The sequence below is a fragment of the Parasteatoda tepidariorum genome, chromosome 7, assembly GCF_043381705.1.
Source record: "Parasteatoda tepidariorum isolate YZ-2023 chromosome 7, CAS_Ptep_4.0, whole genome shotgun sequence".
In the NCBI taxonomy this organism is placed as follows: domain Eukaryota; kingdom Metazoa; phylum Arthropoda; class Arachnida; order Araneae; family Theridiidae; genus Parasteatoda; species Parasteatoda tepidariorum.
The window spans coordinates 64,711,042-64,725,975 of NC_092210.1; positions in this window are offsets into that span (position 1 = coordinate 64,711,042).

A 14,934-nucleotide genomic window follows, 5' to 3' on the forward strand; every position below is an offset into this window, starting at 1 on the left:
TTTATTTATTAAATTAATTAATTAATTATTAATTATTATAAATTAATTAATTATAAATTAATTATTTAAAAAATTAATTAATTTAAATATTAAGTATAATTTATAGGATATATACTTTCTTTATAATGCCATTACATATTTCTATTAATATAAAAAGTTTCAGAGCTTTTTATTCACTTTACTTTTTTGGGATTTTATGAACTGAAAAATGACAGTTTTCGTGAGAATGACCCATATATATTCAAAATTTGATTTTTAAATAGCATTGGAAAGCATATAAATAAAATCATTATATGCTTGAAAATCAAGGATTTCACAAGATGTACATGCTGCATATTTATGGAATTTTATCATAAAAAAGATTTCAGATGTATACACAGGCAGACTGAAAAAAGAAAAGCACCCAGAAAAACGAGTGAAACAAATTCACATTAAGAAGAATTCCGAATTAGCAACTGGGAAAACTGAAAAACAATTATAAGAGAAGGTAGACGTAGCGAGAGTGTAGTGAAGTCAACTAGAATGGTCAAAAATTTGCATTTTAATATTTATTACTATAATTTTAGCATTTAATTTGATTTCGTGTAACGAATGAAAGGCGGGATTTATGCATAAAAATTATCTGACAAATTTAATATGGCAATAAATAACACAAGACAGGAAAATGCTCCTATTCTGAAAAATTTTTTTTGTTGCGTCTTAAGTTTGTCTATGTCACATAGAAATACATTTCTTATTTATTTGAAACAAATAGTCATGCATATAACGCATATTCTAGTAAAATAAACTACTGGCAATGTGGCATATTAGTAAGCTACTAGTAATGTAGCATATCGATAAAGGGTGAGAAATGTTAAAAAAATGTAGCATTTTAAAATATAGTTGCTAGAGTATATGTATGATGCAGACATCAAATCAAATAATGGAAATTTCTAATAGTATTTTGACAGTAATATTACATTTATTTGTTACAAAGATATAGTTATATTGAGCTCTTTTATACATATTTTTCAGCCTTTCTGCAGATTGTTTTAAAAAATAAAATTCAAGAGTTTTGATTTAAAATTCTTAGAATATATATTTTTCCGGTATGAAAACTAAAGTAAACAATATATTTTGTATGTTCTTTCTTAGCCAAAGGAGTTCATTTGAAAAAACCTTATTGTAATTTTTCTTCAAGCAAATTTCAAAAGTCTTAGCAAGTTTAGGAGCTAAAGAAAATTTATATTCCAGAAAATGTACAAGAATCTTAGACGTTCGAAAAGCACGTAAGTTTTTACAATATTAGTGTTGCTTACAATGAAGCAAACAAGGGAATATCTTTAAAAAGACTATATGAATAAACTGATTTAAGACAATAGTTCTCAAGTAAAACAAATTTATATTTGTATCAGTTGTGTGCATAGCTTGAATTTAAGGAGAAAGGTTAAACTCGAGATAAACCAACCGGGATTTAAAAGTAATTTTTTTTCGAAAATTATCAAAAAAAATGAAATTAATATATTTTTCATTTCAATTTTGAAATTGTTTAGTATGAAGCAATTGTGAAATGTGTACGTAAAATTGTTTTCATGCCGTTGATTGTTTATTTGACATTTTTTTGGGCTATTGAAGCGATAATGATTTTAACCTTTACTTGCTCTTTCGAAATAGAACTTCGCAGCTCATTATTTTATTTGATAATAATGCAAAACAAAAATGCTTCTTAAAAATGGAACTTAATTGCAGCCTTAAGAATAAAAAGCAAAATGTGGATGATATTTTTCGGAATACTTTGTTATGTCCAGTTGATAATTTCTATTAATTTTTTAGTTTAATGTAAGGAATGCACACTCTATATGAACCTTACTTAATAATTGTTTTTATTTTTATTAATTCAATAAATTTCCCAAAGATAAAAAGTATCATAATATTTTCAATTATAATTTAAAGATAAAAGTTATCAAATGTGTCCCTTGCCAATTACGATGGATCTAACTAAATAAAAGAATGATAAGTGAAATTATTATTATGATTTTTGACCAGCTATCGAAGCATTAAATTCCAATATAAATCATTTTAATGAAACGTTCTATCTATACATTTAGTTTTTATCCAATATTATTTCAAACATAACAGTAAAATAACAAAAATTACAGATCAAATTTGAGAAATATTTTATATGAAAATCTTAACAAAATACAATATATAATTAATTTTTTTCTCTGCTATTAAAAATTTAGAAAATATCTTTGATAAGTTTAGTTTTATTCTAGATACATCAATACACGTTCCATACTTAACAAACATAAATGAAATATTTTATGCCGTTATCACTAAAAATTCAAATCGCCAATTATTTCATAATTTAGCTAAAAAGACACACAAAACACTAAAATTATTCTGTACAATAAGCCTTACTTACAAGCAAATAAAAGAACTAGGGGAATTAGGGAAATTGAAATACATCAAAGACTTTTGCAATTAAAAATAAAACCGTAATTTTTATATAACAATTAATTAAGTTTTTCAAATAGAATTATTCCCACTGAGAATCAATTTTAAAATTTAAGCCTTCTTTGAAAATGTTCAATTGGAAAAATGAATTATAACCGTTTCATTTAAAAGGATTTTCTTTATCCATTCACTTCAAATATTTTCTTTGAATTATTATTTAAATCAGTCAGAGGTATTGAGCTTATGAATTCAAGTTTGAAATTTGGCAAAGCAAGTTAAATAGACTGGGCAATGAATTTTAATTAAGTTTTACAGAATAATTAAAAGTAACTTTTTTTAAAATTATTTTGCAATTAAATTACTTTTCAAATTTTATTCTCAAAACCCTTGTCAAATTACTTCGATCAAATAAGTCTGGAGGAGTTCTTTTTCAAACCTTCTTTTTCAAACCTTAATTTTATAATACAACCTTTCCTATAAATATTTGATAATTTGGAACATTCAAAAAGGTTCCACTACGAATATTATTTCATTCGTAAGAATAAAAACCGGTTATAATTTTATGAACAACTTAAATTTTAATCTCGCTATGCCTCTCTAAATTTGTTTTAAAATTTTTACCAGAAAATTAAACATAGATTTAAAACTAGATCGCGAGGAATGCAATAAATGTCTTTTTTAATGCAATGAAAATTGTCGCAGTGAGAACGGTTAGTTCTTCCACAGACGATAACTTGAAAAATACTTAGCAAACACAACGGCGCATAAGTCTGGGGAAAACTTTCCACCAGAACATTTTGAAGTCAAGAAAAGAAAGGATAAATGCGACATTAATATGACATCCTTATCGCCTTTCCCACTACTCAACTCTTCATTTTTTCTTATCTCATTTTCTTCTGGAAAATTGAATTTAATTAACGTGCTCTGTCAGAGCGTCGCCTCAGCACATTTTCTGGGTTGCAAAGGCGAAAACTTTTTTTTTCTCTTGCTCGTAGTAAAAAAAAATGGTTGATATGGTTCTTCCGAGATGAACATATATAGTTTTGTTTTATTTCAGCATAATTAAAATATTATTTCAGTAAAAGAACCTTTAATATATTTCCCTTCCCTTTATTCAGCGTTCTTCATATTTGCGACTATAACAACCTACTGGCATGTTGATTAGTATCTTTCAATTTAATTCAGTAATAATGCTTGTTCTATTCTTCAGAACAAAATTACAATATTTTTAAAATAATACTGATATATTTCAATGCAATATTACTGTTAGTATTATTATTTAGGACAAAAAGTACTATTATTTAGGACAAAATTATAATTATTTTTAAATTGTATTGAGGCAAATACAACAAACGTTGTCTGCATGTCGTTTAGAAGGAGGTGAAATAGTTTTTTTTCTCTTTTTTTTTTCTTTTTTTTTTTTTTTGAAAACTGCTGTAATCTTGTTTTGTAAATTGCATTAGAGCTGTGAAACATCAAAATTTACTAAAAGAAATCACATACTAATTTTTTTTTGCTTTTTCCATGAATTATTTAAAATTTAATATAGAACTTAAGTTTCTAAATGGAAATATCACTTTCTTACTTTAGCAAACTTTTGTTGGCCATTTCGTCGCGAGTATCAATACGGATATTTCTATGGATTTTTTTTTCTTTGTAAAATGCAATGTTTTGACTCATAAATACAAATCACTACGCAAAAATAACGTTGAGCACTACCCACAAAAATTGTAGACGAAGGAACTGAGATATTAAGTGAAAAGAATGACTAATAACAATTTCATTACCTTCGCACCACGAAACTTTTTCCTTGAAACAACTGACCAAGTGGAATTTCTAATGTATTATACATATGCTTTTTTTTAATGTTACTTACTCTGTTACTTATACATGATAATAAAAATATTCTAATAAGTCATACTTGCTTATTTTTTCTTTTAAAATAAATAGAAAATTTTGTCATAGTAGCATAGTAAACGATACTATGTCAAAAATTGAATGACCACGACCTCGTACACCTCACTTCTACTTTATATTTATATTTCCTTAAAACATATAATTGCGTATTGTAATGAAAAAAAAGCATTAAAGAATAATTGTTTAGCAACAAAATAAAAGCATTTTATATCCATACATCGTAAAGTGTTGCCTATTATGATCCCACGCAAAAACAAAGCTTTAAATAGTGAAGTATTTTTTTAAAATTAATTGATATTTCTCAGTACAATGAAAAGTATGCTTCGTAAAATATGAGAAGGATCAACTATTAGGAAAGTGTTTTTAAGGAAATGGGAAATAAAAATTATTTAAGTGTGTGTTTTAATGGGTCCTACTTCACCACGTGAAATATGAAAATAAATCAAGTTCTTTTCGGTTAAGATAAAATTAGTTACGCAACTAGAGACAGGGGTACACAGACAAAAGTGTAAAATGAATTTATGTTATCCCATTCCTCTCCTACAAAGCATAATTAAATTAATATGATTTAGGGTTTAGCATTGATTTTACTACTTGTGTATAATTCATTTTTCATACATTTATTTTAAATGTATTCATATATTTTCATCAAATATATCTTAATTTGAGCTTTTTCAAAATTCAAAATTAATATTGTGGTAAACTAAATCAGCTACTACCACTGAAAAATTTGTCAATCATCTTCCAATAAATTAATTTATATAATGTTTTTACCTTCATCCCTTATTTTCTCTTGCGTAAAGAATGTTGCCCAAGGCATTGTTGAAAGAATAATCAAATCATCATCTGTCACCGTAGTTAATTTAACGAAACTCACTTTGATAATTATTAAAAGTTTGATTTTTTTTAATATCTTATTCTGACATTCTTGAAATCTAATAAAACAAGTGCTTAGTGTTAAAATTAATTTAAATCGTTTTTACAGAAACAGATTTATTCATTAGTTATTTATTTAGGGAACATTATGCAAGGTATTCTGACTTGGATGATTTTTTAGAACATATTAAAAGTCCATAAATATTCTAAATCCTCAGAGAGAAATATAATTAAGCAGAGAGTAAAATAAATATTCTACGCTAACGATAGGTGAGGTATTTTTTTTATTTTATTATTCTTTAATAATATTTGAAAGCACGAGCTTAATAATATCATAATCTTGCATACAGAAATTTTAATTAGGATCATAAATGTACTTTAAATACTGTGTTTCACCTAACAAATTTAATGTTCTACGCATGCATTATACTGATCAGATACATAGCACCCGCCTAGTTTCAACACATGCATGACATAGTATTTTTTTAACTTAAACTACATTATTAAATTATTTAATGAATATAAGCAAAAAAGTTATTAATGGCTATAAAAAAGCTCCAAAAATTTGGAATGGGGTGAAAAGTAAGATTAACTAAGATTATAGACAATATCAAGCATTATAATATCAAATAATGAAACCAGATAATTAAATAAAATATCAAGAATCCACAAAATTATAATTGCGATTTGCTGGAAACTATTTTAAACTGAAATTTTAGATAAACTATTCCAAAATTTTTGACTTTCATCAAATTTTTCTCAACTAGTTAACACTATGTTTCCCCAATTTTTATTCTCTATTATTGATTTTTTTGCATTTTCAAAGTATGTATGAAAGTATTATTTAAACTTTAAAACAAATATTTTATTAAAAATGCTTTTAAATTTTTTTACTTTATAATGTAACAAAAGCATTAAAATGTATAAAAAAAATAAAAACAGCTTTTTAATTATCATGCTTTTTATGCATGATAACTTTCGTTGTTTTTGCTCGGGGCTCGGTGTACATTCTATTAATATTTTAGTATTACCTGCTATTATTGAATAGCTGTTATTTTGTGGTATTGAAATAGCAGATATTTCTCAATATAGACGTAGATGTATTAGACCTATTGTTGTGTTTTAGAAACGTGTAAAAACCCCACTCAGTAAAATTTAAATAGCACTGAGATTTTTGAATTGAAGATATCTTTGTAGGAAATAAATGATTGTGAGATACATTTATATACTAGATAGTGCAAAAGCTTAAGGGAATGCAACAGTTTTAAATTTATAAAAATGAATTCATATAGGGCTTAGATGTAATAAGTATATATAACTTACGAAGATTCAAACATTTGTTCTAAATACGTGGGTAATCACTTTGTTCTGCAAATTTAAATTTTACAACGAATTTAATTTCACAGTAAAATTTTTTTTAATTTCTAATAATTCACTAAACACATTTACCTAGCAAAATTATTTGACAAATATGAAATAGAATGAATTTATTAACATATGGCACATTTCTCTAATCAAATTTTCTTATAATTAAGAGATTTTTTGGAATTGATCAATTGTATTCCATATAAACTGAATATTTTATTGATTAATTCTAATTCATTGATTAATTCTATTCTACATAAACTGGAATATTAATAATATTATATTGCATAATTATAATTCATTCATTTATTTTACTCCACCAACAAAAAAACGCTATCAAATATATAGTTTTTTTTAACTTTCAGAATTGGGAAATTTTTTAATGAAAATAATGAACTTATATTTTATTTTTCCAAATTTACTTGTCCTATAAAAAAAGCAAAATAAACAAAGGACCTTTAATTGTATAATGCGTAAAAAAAGAAGAAAAAAAACTGACCACCCTGAATAAATTTTGCTCTAATGATCGGATCTTATCGTTCTAGGATTAATTCTTAGTGTCAAGTGGGGTCCTCAAAAAATTTTCGAATTAATTATTACAGACGATATTTTGAGCTACGAAATCAGACACAAAAACGTACTTTCTTTGAATAAACGTACGTTTTTTGAAATGGATTCGGATGTCTGACCCCAAAATATAGCGGGAGCTGCAATCTGGGATATGTGGTCCCCATAGTTTGATCAGGAGAGTGATCTAAGTTTTCGACCCCTGACTTTACTTTTTGCGCATTTCGCATCTCGAGAAATTTTTAAGCGAATTAAAAAACTTTTGCTCACAGATATAAAATTCGTTTATCCAAATGTCTCTGCACAAAAAGTAACTTTTAGCAAATATTCATTATTTTTTATTATTTTAATAAATAATATTAAAAAAATGTTGAATTGTAAGGTATGCAATTTTTTACTGAAAACTATTATCCAAGTATATTGTATTTAAAATATTTTATTAATTTGCTTTTAAAATATGTTATTTTGCATGGCAAAATGCAAAAGTTGAGTGAAAGCGGTTGTATAGTTCCTAAAATCTAATTTTAAAAATATGCCTTTTAAAATTTTATTTCTCTGGAATTATTTAACCGATTTCGCTCACATTTTGTATTTTGCCATGTAAAATTACATACTTTAAAATGATGGAAAAAATTGTATACCTTACGATTCAAAATTGCTGAAACTATTTATAATTAAAATAATAAAAAAATAATAAATATTTACTAAAATTTCTTTTTTGCATTTTCCCTATATTTTGGAGGTCTGAAATTTGTATCCGTTCAAAAAAAGTTATGTTTATTCAAAGTACGCTTTTGTGTCTGATTTAATAACTTAAAATATCCTCTTCACTAAATAATTATCATATTCTAGGTCACCTCCTCGAACCATTAAGATTGAGTCCTATAACGTGAATCAGGAGATCAAAAGTTATTTAGAGAGGTCCGTTTTTTTGGCGCACTGTACATATTGCGTATTATTATCTTTTTTAGCGTACAAATAAATTTTACATGAAATTATTTTGTCTTGTTACTTTTATATTGTTAGTAGTTATAATATTAATTTATCTATTTTTTTCTAAATTTGTCTTATACTGTTCTTTGATGTGTTTTTCGATTTCAAAAAAATTAAATCAATAAATTTTTCAAACTAAAGATTTATTAATGGACATTTCAAATATAGTCATGTGATTTTTAATCACATTTCCATAGCAATATAAAAGACCTTTGTTCCTAGTTTTTAAGTTTTTTATTTTTACTAATTTTTTTTTAGTAATTTGCTTTAGGGTTTAACCAATTGTATTTTTTTTCAAAGGTCATTAGTGAATGTAGATACACAAATAGATATCTCCATTTTGTGTACTATAATAGAGAAATTAAGAATTCTTTTTTTTTATTGTTTAGACAAAATATTCAAATTTTATTTTTTCTGAAACAATATGCATCCTAAAGATGCTGAAATGCTACGTTCTGTATAAATGCATGCATAAGACCCGACATTTTTATCTGAACTAGATGATTCAAGAAAGTAAAGGATTATAGGTGCGCATACACAGTAAAAAAAATTACTTTTTCTCAACGACAGAAATGATGGCCTCTTGTTTACACTAATATGTAAGGTGAGACATCATTTATAACTCTTGGATCTAGATGTTTCACTACGTCAAGAATGCCCTTTTACACAATTTGATGTAAAGTAGACGCTATCATTTATATAATTCATTTACCCTAACATTTATAATTACAGTAAGATATGATGCACATGAGAATCAATTAAATTATATTTACAATACCATATAGAGTAAGTAATATATATTTTAGATGCATCTATAAGACATTTCTTAAAATTAAATTAGTACGCAGTAATAGTACATACGCACAGTACGAAGAGAATATAATTCTGAATTAGAACTTGGCTTAACAAAATCGAAGCTGATAAAAATAAAATATTATAAAATTATTTAATGCAGTTGACAGATTTATGTAAATTTTTTATTAAAATTTAATCATCTTGATACAACTAAATACATGCCTGCATTTTAAAATCAGTTTACTTCTGTGGAATGTCCAGCATTGATGACAAACTTTTTATCCGACGTCATTGTCAAATTGATACTCTATCTGGTTATTATCAGCCATAAGATATAATGTTTCGGTAAGTCAAATTGCCAGACATGTATGATCCTAAAACAAAATAGGTTTAAATTCTTTTACACTTAAATACGGTTTCAGGGGGTAAAACTTTTACTATAAAGACAATTTGGGATTTATCTTATTTTTAAGATTTAATCAACACCTAGAGCTGCCGTGGATCAGGGGAAAGAGCACTTACCTCCCTCCGAGCATTGACCCGGGTTCGAATCCCGGGATTGACTGGTCTGGCGAATTCTAATCTCGCACACACAGACCACATTGTCTACAGTTATTTTAAAAAGTTTTTTGTTGTTGTTCAAAGAACAGAGTTTTTCGTTAAAAACGGCATAGTTTTTTTTTCTCAAAACAATAGAGCTTGTTTGTTAAAATGGCAGTACTTATTTCTTAAAATTTGGCATCCGTTATAAAATAACAGTATTTTTCTTTGAAATAAACGGTTTCGTTCTGGCACACCAGCTGGAAGTTTTTCAGTAAATTTAACATATATTTTAAACAGTGTTGTCTAATGTTAGCAAATGTATATTAAGCTAATCTGCTCTTAGTTTAAAACGTAAGAATCTTAGTTAGTTTTGTTCACTTTTCAAAATTAATTTAAATTTATTATAGTTACTATCCTTAAAAAATGTTATTATATTCATTGCAAATGTTGATGGGAAAATGCAAATTCTAACTATTGTTATTTTCAAGTTTTTCAATGATTTTTAGTCAATTAAAAGTCTATTTAAGTATAATAATTTAACAACATTTTACTGATTGCATTACGAAATTACTTATGACAATGTCTTTTGAAAACAAAACTACAGTAAAAAAAAGTATTGTTTAGAAAATATCGTAAGCCATTTTCTTTTTTCTTTATAAAAAAAAATATGATAAAGTAAATTCTCTTTGGCGATATTTATGCATAAAAATAAACATACAAATTACATTTTTTCCCTTTCTGTTCGTTGTTCGATCTTAGTGAACTTAAACAAAAAGAAATCATTCTAATGCTTGGAAACACTAATGCAATAGTCTCTAAGGACCAAATTACGAATTTCTTCTGAAATTCAATATGCAAGCCATCCATGAAAAGCTCGTTGGTTTTCGATGAAAAACCTCTTAACGCAAGAGTTTCAAGACTCAGTCAACTCGATAAAGACGTCTTCTAAAGATTATCTAATAGGTTTGCTCCCGAAAACGAAATTGCATTTTTCCTCTTCAATGTGCAGAGTTTTAATTTGACAGAAGATTAAAGAGAGAATTTTGAAGAAAAGCGCGTCAGGTTATTAACGCGCGCTGCGAGAAACATTTTCTAATTTTGATGCACTGAATAAAGACTTCATTTTAGTTCTGGCTGACTTTTAAAATAATCTAATGAGAATAATAAGAAAAGAATAGCTTTTATTCGTTATTTGTTATTTTTGAGGCATATCAGATATTTGAAAACTCAGTTTTAATAAAGAAATTTCCTATTCTGAGAAAAATTTATTGAATATTTATTTCAAAATAGCTCTTTAATCCCAAAGAAGTTAATTTCTGAATTTATTTAAACACTGTTTGTTTACTAATGAGTTTATTTAATTTTAAACTGATACATAGTTTATTATAGAAATATTCATTGACCCAAGAAAAATTTTATTGCCTCGAAGGGATTTCAAAATCCCTTTTATTTCAATACATTATTTTGTAATTTATCTTTAAAATATTAATTTAATTGTTTTCCTCGAATTGAAACTCCTTTGAATAGAACGAAATGTATAAGCAATTTGGCTTTTACTCCTACCTGTTATAACTTTAGGTTCTTTACCTTTCACAAGTAAATTAAGCTATTTTATTTAACTAATAATTTATTTGCTTATTTATTTATTTACTACTTTTTAAGACTAATGTTTACCTAAAAAGTGTAATTAAAAAAAAGTTACGAAATAAATAAATAAAAATAACAGTTGAATTTAATTGCAACCGGGGACTTTGTATTGGGGACTTTATTTTCTGCGCCACATAATGGATAAATTCAAATCTTCGTAAAATAACTGAAATAGCAAAGTTCTATACATATTCCTGTAATCCTGAATATGATTCAACATTTAGATTCTGAAAGACTTTTTACGGCTTCAAAATTTTAAATAAAAGTTCAAACAAGTCATTTAGTCAAACTAATGATTATTACTTTTTAAATGTTGAAGAAATGTTCGATGAAAAGCAACCATTATGTACTGAATTATTTGTGAGTATTATATTATTTGTGTAAAATTATCTAATCTGTGAGACAATTGTATAAGAATGCCATAAAGGCATTATGGTTCAGGATTCGAATTTGAATAAGCGTAGTTTTGCCTAAAATAACGGTGCATATGTTGCAGTTATAAATGGATAAAAATATTTTGCTTAATAAAAAAAAATGCTGTTAAAACATAAAAATGTTCTCAATTTTATGATTATGAAGCACTATTCATTTTGGAATTATCCATAATACGTTTTCATGTACCATACTGTACCATACATACCAAAAAGATAAGTGTATCTTATTAGCTACGTTACAACAAAACTGGTGCTATGAAGCTCTAAATATAATAGACACCACAAATAATCCATTATATCTAGTAGTGTGAATTAGTTGTCACAAGTTTAGGTGCCACCAACCCTTATGACAACAAAAGAATAAGACGTAACTCATATAAAAGTCGGTAAAGATATTTTTACCGTATCATTTACAGCATGAACTACTAATTGAAAATGCATACGATTCTTGAAATAAAATTAATTGTTCAGCAACCCTTTGCACATCACTAAGAGAATATTATAAAAAAATCTAATTTAGCTGGTTAAAACAGAAGTGAGTAGAAATCAAGCAGTGTAAAAATGTTTAAAACATAATTTTGAATTGTTTAATAAGTAATGTTGTGATAGACAGATTTGTAAAAATATTCCTAAATGAAAAATATTATCTTTATTATACAACTAAAAACAACAAACATTTTATTTTGTATCAATGAACATTTGTTTTTGGGAAATGTTTAGCAGAATGCGAGACGAAACAAACGCACACCTTTCGGTGCTCGATAGCAAACAATCTATTGTTGTCATCAGACAAATTCCAAACCTAGTCAAAATTGGCATTTTTGAGGCAAAAACAGTTCATGAACAGGGTAAATACGTGCAAGCTGGAAAGAATTCTCCATTCCTTTCCATGTTTAAATTGAAATATATCCTTTAAAATGCATTTGAATCTTCGATTCTATTTTAACTTGAAATAAAGCATTAATTTCCCCAATTTCTGAAGTTTCTTTTAAACAAATTTAGAAACATATTTTTTTAAAGTTTTACAATGTAAACCATAAAATCTTTGATATAATACTAATCCGAATTTGGTTTTGAAAATCTCAAAAAATTGTGTGCGATTTAAAGTCTAATAAATGAGAAAGCTTACAGCAAGATCAGATGCGTCTACCCCAGTATGAATTATTTTCACCAATTATGGCATACATGTGAAAACATCGGAGGAAATTATTTTCAATTCAAACATGTGAAGATGGGGATTTTTTTTTTGTTACGCACAATGCTGCGCTTTCCGCAAAAGCAGAACTAAACTCTAATAAAAGGCGACTATGTTTTTACTTGTATTTAGGTAATTATATTCCTTATTCGCACACATTTTTAACCTTACTACTTGCCGCACGAGGAAATAGATTCATCAGAAAGTATATATTTTTCATTTAAGAAAGGTATTAGAAATGCCTATTATATCAGATTATTTTATTGTCAATGGTAATAATCCAGCTTTCTCACTGAGTAATCCACGTTTCAAACTTTTTATTTGAGATAAAATATGCTTTTTAAAAGATTTTTGTACGTTTTATTTGCTGTTGGTGAGCTAGATCTATTACTTTCTTTCTGGCAAAAATTATTTTTTAGTTTTCTAGTAATTTTTGCATCTAGAAACCAATTAAATTTGATATTATAGGCTATCAAAAATTGTTCTAAAATTTCGTCTCACACGTTCCTCAAACTGTGTTTCGACTTAATATTTAATTTATTTAGATTTTATTTGATGAGGCACTAAAATTTACTTGTTTTTTTGTTTAATTGTGAATCGGTCTTAGGAATTTTTTTTTCTAATTTCCAAAGTATTACTTTTTAAAAAAAGTGATATTTTGGAATAAGTGATACGATGACAAACTGATGTTATTTTCTTACTATTTAGAGAAACTTTATTGGTTATTTATAACAAAAAAGCCAAGCACAGCATTATTACATATATTTAAAATTTATTTTGATTTAAAAATAACTCTTTTTTTATTTCACTTCTCATTAAAAAAACATATTTCTAATATAGCGGAATTAAAATATTAAAAATCAGTAAATCTAAAAGAAACTAACTTCTTTTAAAAATTACAAGCTCCTTCTGTCCAGATATTATATAGCCAGCTATTATATAAATTGTATATCTAACCAGATATTGCATAAATATAGGTGTCAACATTTTAAAACCAGTGTAACACCTGCCTAGAAATCTATTTCACATTTTATGTTACGTACAGAATTTTTGCCTTTTCCTCTTGTAACTGTGAAATTATTCGACGTTACGCAAAGTTAAGCAATGTCTTAGAAATGCATGATTTAACCTGCCATTGAAAAGATCTATCTTTGCTTGACGTGGAATATGTCAAATACTCATAGGATGATATTGAAAAAGATGAAGTAACAGACAGATGTACGACTGTATTCATTACAGAAAGAAATCACTGCTATGTATTTCAACTATCTCGTCAGTTCAAGTTCTACGTTGTTACATTAAATATACTGATCATAACGCTTGTAGCCATTAAAGTAAGAAATCCTGTTATTGTTAATAATAATCGGTAATTAATAATAATAAACACGTTTTTCTGAAATGTGAAAATTTATGCACATTAATAACATTAATTGATTATTATTAATAATTGCCGGCGAAGTTGATCATTGTGATTAATTAAGTATAAAATAGTAAAACTTTAAATTGTTTGTATCTATTATTACAACTCTAACGCAATTTTTATTTATCCAAGTGCTGTGATAGTAAATCAAACGTTGTAGAGATTAATAAGGTTAAAAAATAATTTACAGCATGAAATACTAATTCTTATTAATATTTTAATTCAAAAGAATTAGTTGAATTAGCTTTTTAATAAAACATCATATCTCGTGATGAATGTTAATTGCTTAAATCTTGAGTTCATAAATTTTAAAAGCGTTATAGATTAATGAAAATATTAGTTTATAATAATACGACTTTTTCCATAATAGTTGTTTATTATTTCTAATAATTGGATTGATTGAGGTAAGTAAGCGCCATAGCCTAGTTTATCATACTCTGATGTTTTTTGAGGTTAAGTGCCTCTGACAGGTACACATCTTACCCGATATACCTTACTCTGATGGTTTTAAGGTCAAGTGCTACTGTGAAGTACATATCCACACTTCCTCGGTATACCCCTATACTTTTTTTAAATAATATTTAGTGCCACTACCCGAACACATTTGCGCAGTATACCTTACAATGACATTATTTTTAAGGCTAAGTTCCTCTGTCCGGTATACCCTACTCTGTTGTTTTAAGATTAAGTGATACTTCCCGGTATAACATACATATTATAAGGTCAAGTGCCACTTCGCCTTACAC